General features: G+C 51.7%; 1 pseudogene; it reads right to left on the bottom strand.

The window, feature by feature from the left end:
* Positions 1-5,457: 5,457 nt before the first annotated feature.
* Positions 5,458-8,233, bottom strand: LOC101023390 (annotated as a pseudogene).
* Between the last annotated feature and the right edge of the window lie 1,205 nt (positions 8,234-9,438).

The raw sequence follows: 9,438 nt of genomic DNA, 5'->3' as shown, positions 1-9,438 counted from the left end.
CTACATTTTGTGGAAGCAACTGCAGCCCAGGACAGTTAAGTGACTACCTCAAGATCACACAGTCAGTCCCTGGGGAGAGGGACAGCACATGTCCCTCCACTCTGCCAGGCTCCCTGGGCTCTCCTCTTCCCTTCCTCTTGGAGCTTGTTTGGGAGCAGATCCCAGCTGTCATCCTATTCCCAGTTCAGGAATAGAATGAACACCAAGCCCCAGTTCAGGCCTGGAATCTGCCAAGAGGCTGCCCTTGTCCCTGGGCTGGGTCAGATGGTCCTGCCCTGTCACCCTGCCCTGGATCGAAGTGACCAGCTTGCCAGTCGATCTGTTCTTCTGGGAACTTTTCTGGAGCATCTGCACTGTGGCAGGAACTGTGGTAAGCCTTCTTACACTTGGAGTCTTGGAGTTCTCAAAGCAGAGGCAAAGAGTGAAGCATTCATACTTAGGCTCCCGGAGGTGAATCTGTCAAGATCACAGCCAGTACGAGGTGGAGCGGGGATCCCAATCAGACCGTCTCGGGAGCCCATACTTGGGCCCCATGTGACACAGTTGCAGAGCTCTAAGAGCACATCTAACTCATGTGGGGACAGCGGGCGTCTGTACGTCTCTCTGGAGACTCTTGCGGGTCTGGAAGCCAAAAGTCCAAAATCAAGGAGTCTGCAAAGCTGGTCCCTTCTTGGGAAGTCAGGGGGAGAATCCGTTCCTTCCTTCCTCCCCGCTTCTGTTGCTGCCAGCATTCCTAGTGTTCGCTGGCTCATAGATGCATCACTCTGGTCTGTCTCCATCGTTTCTCAAGCCTACTCCCTGAGTGTCTATCCAAACTTATTTTAACTTGATGACAGCTGCTCGATGACACCTTTTTTCCAAGTAAGTTCACATCCCCAGCTATGGAGGATTTGGACTAGGGCCTACCCTTCTGGGGGTCACGAGCAGCCCACAACAGAGGCCCAGGAGAGCTGCTGTGCGTGTGATCAACTGTGGCCTTCCTGCTTACCTGTTTATTTTTGCCTGCCCTAACCATCAAGGCGCCAGCAAGAAATCGATGTCCCTCTTACATGGTGACTTGGAAAGAGTTTAATATGAGGACAATTTACAAAAGACAGCAACAGGGGGTGGTACAGCTCCTCTCCCCCTGCAAAACACAAATAGCAGGGAGCAGAGACCACTCCCATGACTGAGTGGCTGGTGGGGGAGTTACCAGAACCCCAAACACAGAGAGGCCCAGTGGAGAAGGGCCTGTCCAACAGGAGCTGTGGCCTTCCTCAGAGGGACACAGACGGCCTATGTACCAGCCTTCAGCAAGGCCAGTGACTAACCAGCTTCTCTCCCCACCTCCCTCCCATCTCTTGCTGTATCTTGATCTGGCTGAACTCAACAAGATGCCAGGGCAAAGGAGCCTGATTAATACAATGTAGAGGAGTCCATGTTATAATCTCCAAGGGCACAGAGGGAAAAGGAAGGAGAGGCAGACACAAGGAGCAGCTGGAAGGTGTCCAGTGCATCCACCCAGCACCCAAAACACCCTGCCCAAACTTCTGTGATGCCAAGTGCTCAGTGTGCAAGCTTGCCAGCAGTGGGGGTGTAGCAAGTGGCACCAACTGGCGTGCACTCGGACGTTGGAGTCTGGACTCGTGTGGCCAAGAAGCTGGAAGAGAGGAGAACCACTTCTGGAGATGGTGCTCCTGACAGCGGCACTGCACTTGCTCCCTGGGGAGCCAATGGCCGCAGTGCAGGATGCTGGGGGTCTCACTGTGGCCTCCGAGCCCGGCTCTGGCGGTGGAAGCTGCACCCCACCAGCCTGATTCTATGCTTTGATTTCCCAGGCTCTCATTTCCACATCTTAAAGCCTTCTGGAAATTCTGTAAGCTTTTTAGTATCCCTTTCCAAATTCCTTTGCTGCTGAGTAAGGCAGAGTGAGTGTCTGTTGCTCCAACCAAGAGCCCTCTGTGATCCTGAGCAGGGGCAGGAGTCAGGGGCCCGGAAGGAAAGAGGCAGCACCCTTGGCTGGCGGTCTGGAGAGCCTTTAATGCAGGGACCGGCTACAGAGGCTCACACAGGTGGAGACAGCCAGAGACAAGCCACGGCGGGATGCCATGGCCAGCCTGAGATTAGAGAGGGCAAGGGGAGCTTGGAAGCAGCAGAGAGGTGGAAGAGAGGAGCTGTGGTGAGAGAAGGACCGGGCCACTGCCGGGAGGAAGAAATGGTCCGACATCTCTCTCGTCCTGCACACACTCTGCTGAAGGCACCTCCCACAGCTGAACCCAACCGGAAGTCAGGGAGAAGATGAGGGGGCCGTCTCCAGAGCTCGGAGGTGGACAGAGAAGGCTGGCACTGGAGCTGAGGAGCACAGTGAAGAGTAGCCAGCCCCAAGGAAGGCCTCAGCGCCGGCTGCAGGCTTGAGCACTGTCCAGACACGTTCTCTGCGCGACCTCATTGAATCTTGACAGTGGCCCTGCTGAACAGACTTGGAGGTGGGCTGACAGGAGGCAGCCCCAGGGCCAGTCTGACTGAGCACCAGAGTGGCAGCTACCTCGTTTGAGCCCACAGCAGCCCTGCTGGCTGAGCAGGGCAGACGCACTGTCACTGTTTTCACCATGAAGCAAACAGGCTCAAAGAGGCTGGGCTGGTGTCTTGAGTACATATCCGTGCGCAGAGGCTCGCTGCTGGAACAGGCAACCCCAGGTTTCAGGAGCTTAACCTGACGCATGCTCCTGTCACGGCACAGGCCAGTGTGGGGCAGTAGGGTGGGTGACCGGCTCCATGGAGTCATTCCAGAGTCCAGGACCTGTTTTCTAGGGTCTTGAAGTTTCTTCCCCTGGAGCTCAGTGGGACAGAAAAAAGAAATCATGGCAGACGGCAGGAGAAGTTTCAGGGGCAGCTGGCGCTCTTTCTCATGTCCGCTCGCCAGAGCTCTGTCTCGGGTCCCACCTGGCTTCCTGGGGTGGGAGAGGAAGTCGCCCGTGTGCCGGGAGGGAGGGAGGACGCGAATGGGGAGGTGTTTGGGCGGTTCTGCAGAGCACCTCCCAGGCGGGCCCATGGCAGGCCGCATGGAACGCAGAGCCGAGTGGCTGGGAAGGGTGAGGGTCGGAGGTGGGAGACGGGGTGGGGAGGGGAGCAGTGCCCACTGTGCACACGTTAGAACCCTTGGCCAGGGTTTTGGAAGCCATTGAAGGGGGTGGTGTCAGCTTGCCTGAGGTTCCTCGGCTGGTTAGGCACAACCCCGGGCCCCGGGCTGAGCTGAGAACTTTAGCTCTTGGAGCTCTGCCTCCGCCTCACCCTGCACAATCACCCCAGCTTTCCGAGGCGGTGTCCGCTACCTCCCACATCTTCCAGGCTTTGGATCTCATTCCCTTCCCCCCAGCCTAATGCATGATGCTTGCCCTTATGAAATTTCCTGGGAGCGCTGTGAGACTCTGGGATCCAGAGGGTTCCAAGTTTGGGGTCGGCAGAGCCCTTCGCCTGCCCTGCGTGAGTCCAGCCCACAGTTTCTAGGAGACGCCAGGGAACATACCGCAGGCAAGTTGCCGCAGAGCTGGCTGCAGGACAGGCGGCCTTACAAATTGCTCTGTTAAACCTAAAAGCTCCAGCAATCCCGGGGATTACGAGGCGCCCCAGCGAGGCCTTGTTAGGACCGGCCTCCGGGAGAACGCGGAGGGTATTTACATTTGTTGAAGGGCTCATTTTCGTGAAGGATGACAGGGCCTCGGCCTCAGAGGATCATGTGTGCATGGGCTTTTTATTTCCAGCAAACACTCAAACTTGCAAGAGGTCAGATACAGTGCAAGGCAGAAATCGCGCTCCGCTTCAGGCGGGGATGTGGCTGTGTGCTGACCTGGTGCCCTGGAGCCAAGGTATTTCTTCAATTCTGGTTTCCATGAGCTTGGCAAAGGTGAGACACCTAGATCAGACACCTCTTCTCTACTACCTAGATCACCGCAATCTCACCTGGGGTCTTTGGCTCGTTGCTCCGGGCACCACTATGGCAGCCAGACCTCCACGGTTCCAACCACATTCTGCAAAGCGCCTTACTGTGCCCATGCTGGACTTAGTCCTCCTCACATTTTTGGGACTTCCTGTCACCTTGGAGGCCGTGGATGCTGTGGGATCTGCCCAGTGCCCAGTCACGCACCACGGGGAAGGACTTCATGCATCATAGAGTAGATAATTGGCCAATGAGCAGCATGAACCAGTGGGCAAATTGTCCTCTTCTCTCTCCTTGGATGGTTGTCCTGAGAAGCAGTTGTCTATATGGACTTTTGAAAGAGTCCCCTAAAATTGTGCAATCAATTGCTCCTAATACCAAGTGCTGGCCAGTTCAGTATTGAACCCTCCCTGGGATTGCACCCCCTAATTCAATGGCAGAGTATTAGGTTTGCCTTGACATGTTTTCTAGGGAACATACACTCATATACACACTCTGCACACACACACTTGCACATGTGTGGAAATGTCGATTGATTCTTTCTTGATCCCAGTAAGTCATGGGATCTGTCTTTTCTTCCCACACGATGATTAACAGCAACGTCATGGTCATCACTGTCTATCATTTATAGAGCTCTGTGGCAGAGACCAGCAAGTCATTCTCCAAATCATTTTCCTTTTCCTTCAGGGAACACAGCCATCCACATTTCCCAACCTCCCTTGCAGTTGGGGACAAACAAGTGATTGAGTTTGGCCAATGACATGTGACAAAAGTGACGTTGATCACTTCCAGGCCTGATCCATCAAAATCTAACATGCCAGCTCCCATCCTCCATCCTCTCCACCTGCTGAATTAAGAGGTCTCCCGATACCTGGGAGGAGGAGAGCCTCCCATGAGAACCAACCAACTGGGAAAATCAGTGCTGCACTGTTATGTAACGAAGAAAAAACTTGCTGTGTATGGAGCCTCTGACACGTGGGGATTAGGGTTTGCAACGAGAAGACCATCCTCATAAGTGTGACTTGCCTGGTTTTGCCTCAATGCACTTCTATGCACTACCCCATTTAATCTTTTTGTTTGTTTGTTTTAAATAGAGTCTCCCTCTGTTGCCCAAGCTGGAGTACAATGGTGTGATCTTGGCTCACTGCAATTTCTACCTCGCGGGTTCAAATGGCTCTCCTGCCTCAGCCTCCAGAGTAGCTGGGATTGCAGGTGTCCGCCACCACACCCAGCTGATTTTTTATATTTTTAGTAGAAACAGGGTTTCACCACGTTGGGCAGGCTGGTTTTGAACTACTGAACTCAGGTGATCCGCCCGCCTCAGTCTCCCAAAATGTTGGGATTACAGGCGTGAACCACTACACCTGCCCTAATCTTCTTTAAATTCTGTATTTTATTACTGAAGTATGTTGCTCTACCTGCCCCACCCCACAATAAGAATCTCACCCAGGATCCCCATCCTTTTCCCTTATTCCCCCTTCCCCCTTGACACCCCTGCACAAGTGCTCCAGGAGTCCCTGACCACTGGCCGTTTGAAGTGTGTCCATTGGGTAGCAATGTGGAAACTCCCAGGGCCAATGTGAAAACTCTCAGGGCCTTTGTGGGGAAAATGGAGGGGGCTGAGGCAGTACTGGGAGGGGCTTATTTGAGGGTCCTGGCCACTTCTTTGCAGACCAGCTTGATCTCCTCATCATGTGGACAGGTAGGGGCGAATTCTTCCCAGGCATAGGCACTACCCAAGCACCAATGCCATCCCCGGAAGGTCTCAGGGATGGGGAAGCCCTGGTACTTCTCACAGTCCACCTGGACTATGCGGAGCTTTGGCAACAGGCTGCAGTCAACCAGGGTGAGCTCACTGCCATCCAGAAACCTCTTCCGAGAGATGCCCTCATCTTCAGCACTGGTGTCATCCACTTCTTCTGGGAAGGGGGATGTCAAGTAACTGTCTAAAACCTTCAGGGCTCTCAGGAGCCCCTTGTCCAGAGTATCATTGAGTCCTGCATTTGAACTTGATGTAGGCAGAAAAGTCGGCAAATACGTCCAGCCCAGCTGTGTTTGACTCAGGGTTTAGAGTTCTCAGCTTGGGGTACCTGGAAGGACACAGCACTGCCTCCAGAAATTCCTCAATCTTTTGGGTGTCTACGTGTGCTTCCATGCCACAAAGCAGGAACAGGAGCTGCCCTTCTGGGTACAGCTTCTGCACTGTCATGGTCTACCTCTTGGTGTCAATGGTGGTGATACGTGAAAGTGACTCCTTTGAGCCAAAGTACCGTGAACAGTCTCTAGAAGAAGGAGCAGTTCCTGGCCAAGTGAGGTGGCTCATGCCTATATCCCAGCACTTTGGGAGGCCGAGGTGGGTGGATCACCTGAGGTCGGGAGTTCAAGACCAGCCTGACCAACATGGAGAAACCCTGTCTCTACTGAAAATACAAAATTAGCTGGGCGTGGTGGTACACACCTGTAATCCCAGCTACTTGGGAGGCTGAGGCAGGAAAATCGCTTGAACCTGGGAGGCAGAGGTTGCAGTGAACCGAGATCATGCCATTGCACTCCAGCCTGGGCAACAAAAGTGAAACTGTCTCAATAATAATAATAATAATAAAAAGAAGAAGAAGGGGCAGTTCCCAATCTTGTCTCCATCACTGCCAACCTTCACGAGCAACCTTCATGAGGTTGTTCTTCAGCCATGGTTGCATCAGGGCCCATTTAATCTTCACAAAGAAAGTACAATTATCATTGCAGCTGGCCTGGTGCTGAGATTGAGGCTCAAAGAGATCACAGTACTCAGAAGCTCACATAATTAGCAAATGGAGGGGATCTCTCGAATTTTTAAGCTAACTAGAACTCTTACCATCATGAAACATGTCCACGTCCACTTTATAGATGAAGAGACTGAAGTTCATAGACCAATGACCAGTTGAGGTATCACTCAGTTTGCTAGCGTGCCAATGGGCAGTTCTCCAGACCTCCAATCTCCTAAGCCCTTTCTAAGACATCATGGACTGACAAGTGTCTTCATAGTCCTTTGCTGTCTCTCCCAGAGAAGGAGGCAAATTATCCATTTAGTGGAAGCAACGATCAAAGAAATAAATCAGTCATATCCAATGACCTGATGTTGAGTCTGATAGACACTGGGCAGAGAAACAATGATGTTGCAACATAGGGAATAGACAGGGTTGGAACTGGCCCCTCTGCTGATCAGCTATGTGACTTGGAGCAAGTGGCTTAGCCTCTCTGTGTCTCCAGGACCTCATTTGTAAAATGAGGCTAGTAATGTCACCTGCCCAATACAATTGCTGGATAGTTTCTAACAAAGCTTTTTGCACTACCCCATGTAGCTAGCACATGAGAAGCCCTCAAACATTAGCTGTTACTTTATTTCACTATGTGGTCAGTCCAAGGCTACCCACATTTGCCAGTTCATCCCATGTCTGCCTAGTCTCTCTCTCTCTCTCTCTTTCTTTTTGGTCCCTCCAAAGTATTTATCTCATTTCCTTGCCTCAAAAATCCATGGCCACACACTGACTCCCCTCCCCCCTCATTAAACCAGGCTTTCAGGAAAAGATCTAATATCAGTCAGATAATGTAAACCATCGAGACGCCTCGCCTGGGGAGCTTTGCTAGTTTTCAGTGAAGGTGCAAGCAACAGAGCTTCCTGGGACAGGGATTTGGAGTCTGAGCTGGCAGGTGTGGGGCAGACGCAGAGGATGGAGAACCCCTCCGGCAGTGCCCAGGTGGACATCCTCTTCCACTCCCTGCCCGGATGCCCTGGACAATGTATCCTTTAGGCATTTAGGTCTGAGTCACCAGATGGCAGGGATAGCTTCAGCCTTCTCTCTGAGCCAAACTGAAAGCCCATAATATCCACCCCAGCTTGGCTTTGTGGTTTTCTGTTTTGCTCATTCCCAAAACAAGTTCCTCAGGAGGATGGAGGTCTGGTTCTCCAGATGAAGGATGATCTCTGTGATTCCTGGGAAGGGTGGGGTGAAAGCGATTATCTTTGAAGCACCAGAGAAAGTTTTCCAGAGAAGGATGTGGACTGTAAGGAATGGGGGAGTGTGAGACGAACACAAAACACTCTACCAGAAACTGCAGAAGGCCTCTGAATTGAGCATGATCTGAGGAGTCTTAGGTTCCTCCCACCTCCTCAACAGCAACTATTCATCCATTCATCCATCCATCCAATCTTCTTTCCATTAATCCTTCCTTTTACTCATACACCTATCCATCCACCCATCTATCCATTCATCCATCTATCTGTCAATCCATCCATCCATGTATCCATCCTTTCATCCTTTTAGTCATCCATCCATTTATCCATCCATCCTTTCTTCTATCACCATCCATCCATCCATTCATCCACCATTCCATCCTTCTATTCACCTATCCATCCATTTATCCATCCTTCCATCCTTTTATTCATCCATTCATTTACCCATCTATCCTTTTTTCTGTCATCATCCATCCATCTGTCCATTTATCCATCCTTCTATTCATCCATTCTTCCTTTCTTCTACCATCCTCCATCCATTCATCCACCTTTCCTTCCTTCATTCCTTCCACCTACCCACCCATCTACCTATTTATTTGTTGACTACATCATTATCAAGGCGTTAGATGTGGGCCAAGCACTATGCTAAGCACTGAGACTATGATATTGAGCAGGAGGACACTGATGGCCTCCCCTACCCCAACTCAAGCTCATTGGCCAATGGAGCATTCACAAGGATAATGATTCAGCTGTCGTCTTCTCTGGGCTCCCTTAAAAGTAGACCCTGGCCGGACACTGTGGCTCACGTCTGTAATCCCAGCACTTTGGAAGGCCAAGGTGGGTGGATCACGTGAGATCAGGAGTTCGAGACCAGTCTGACCAACATGGAGAAACCCTGTCTCCACTAAAAATACAAAATTAGCCAGGCGTGGTGGCACATGCCTGTAATCTCAGCTACTCGGGAGGCTGAGGCAGGAGAATCATTTGAACCCAGGAGGTGGAGGTTGTGGTGAGCTGAGGTTGTGCCATTGCACTCCAGCCTGGGCAACAAGAACAAAACTCCATCCCCTCCCCCCAAAAAAAGTAGACCCTGAGGCAAGGAATGCAAGCAGGGTGTTTGGAAAATGATCCCAGGAAATACTTGTAGGGGAATGAAGAAGTGAGACAAGGAAGGGAAGGCTGTCAATAAAAGGTTCACTATCAAGAGGCTGAGCCCCCTGGGTACCTGGAGCTGTATCCTGCTGGAAAACTCTAGGAAGTTTGTAGAACATGCCTCAGAGTCATCCCAGCTGATGGATGGGAGATGTGGAATAGCTCTTCTCTGACTGTGGTCGCTAGTGTTTGAGGGATGCTTCAGCAGAACCTGAGCATCCCTGGGGCCCAGGGGAGCAGAGCCAGATCCCTATTCAAAGGAGCTGCACATAGGATAGGGGCAGGGACAACACACAGGGGGAAAGAGTGAGTGAGCATCTCAACATTTTACACAACCTTTTGCATCTTTTAGTGTCTGTGCAGGCACAGAAATATTTTG

This window comes from Papio anubis, chromosome 18 (assembly GCF_008728515.1).
Source record: "Papio anubis isolate 15944 chromosome 18, Panubis1.0, whole genome shotgun sequence".
NCBI classification, from domain to species: domain Eukaryota; kingdom Metazoa; phylum Chordata; class Mammalia; order Primates; family Cercopithecidae; genus Papio; species Papio anubis.
The sequence above is the reverse complement of the archived record's forward strand: the minus strand, read 5'-3'. Positions and strand labels throughout refer to the sequence as shown.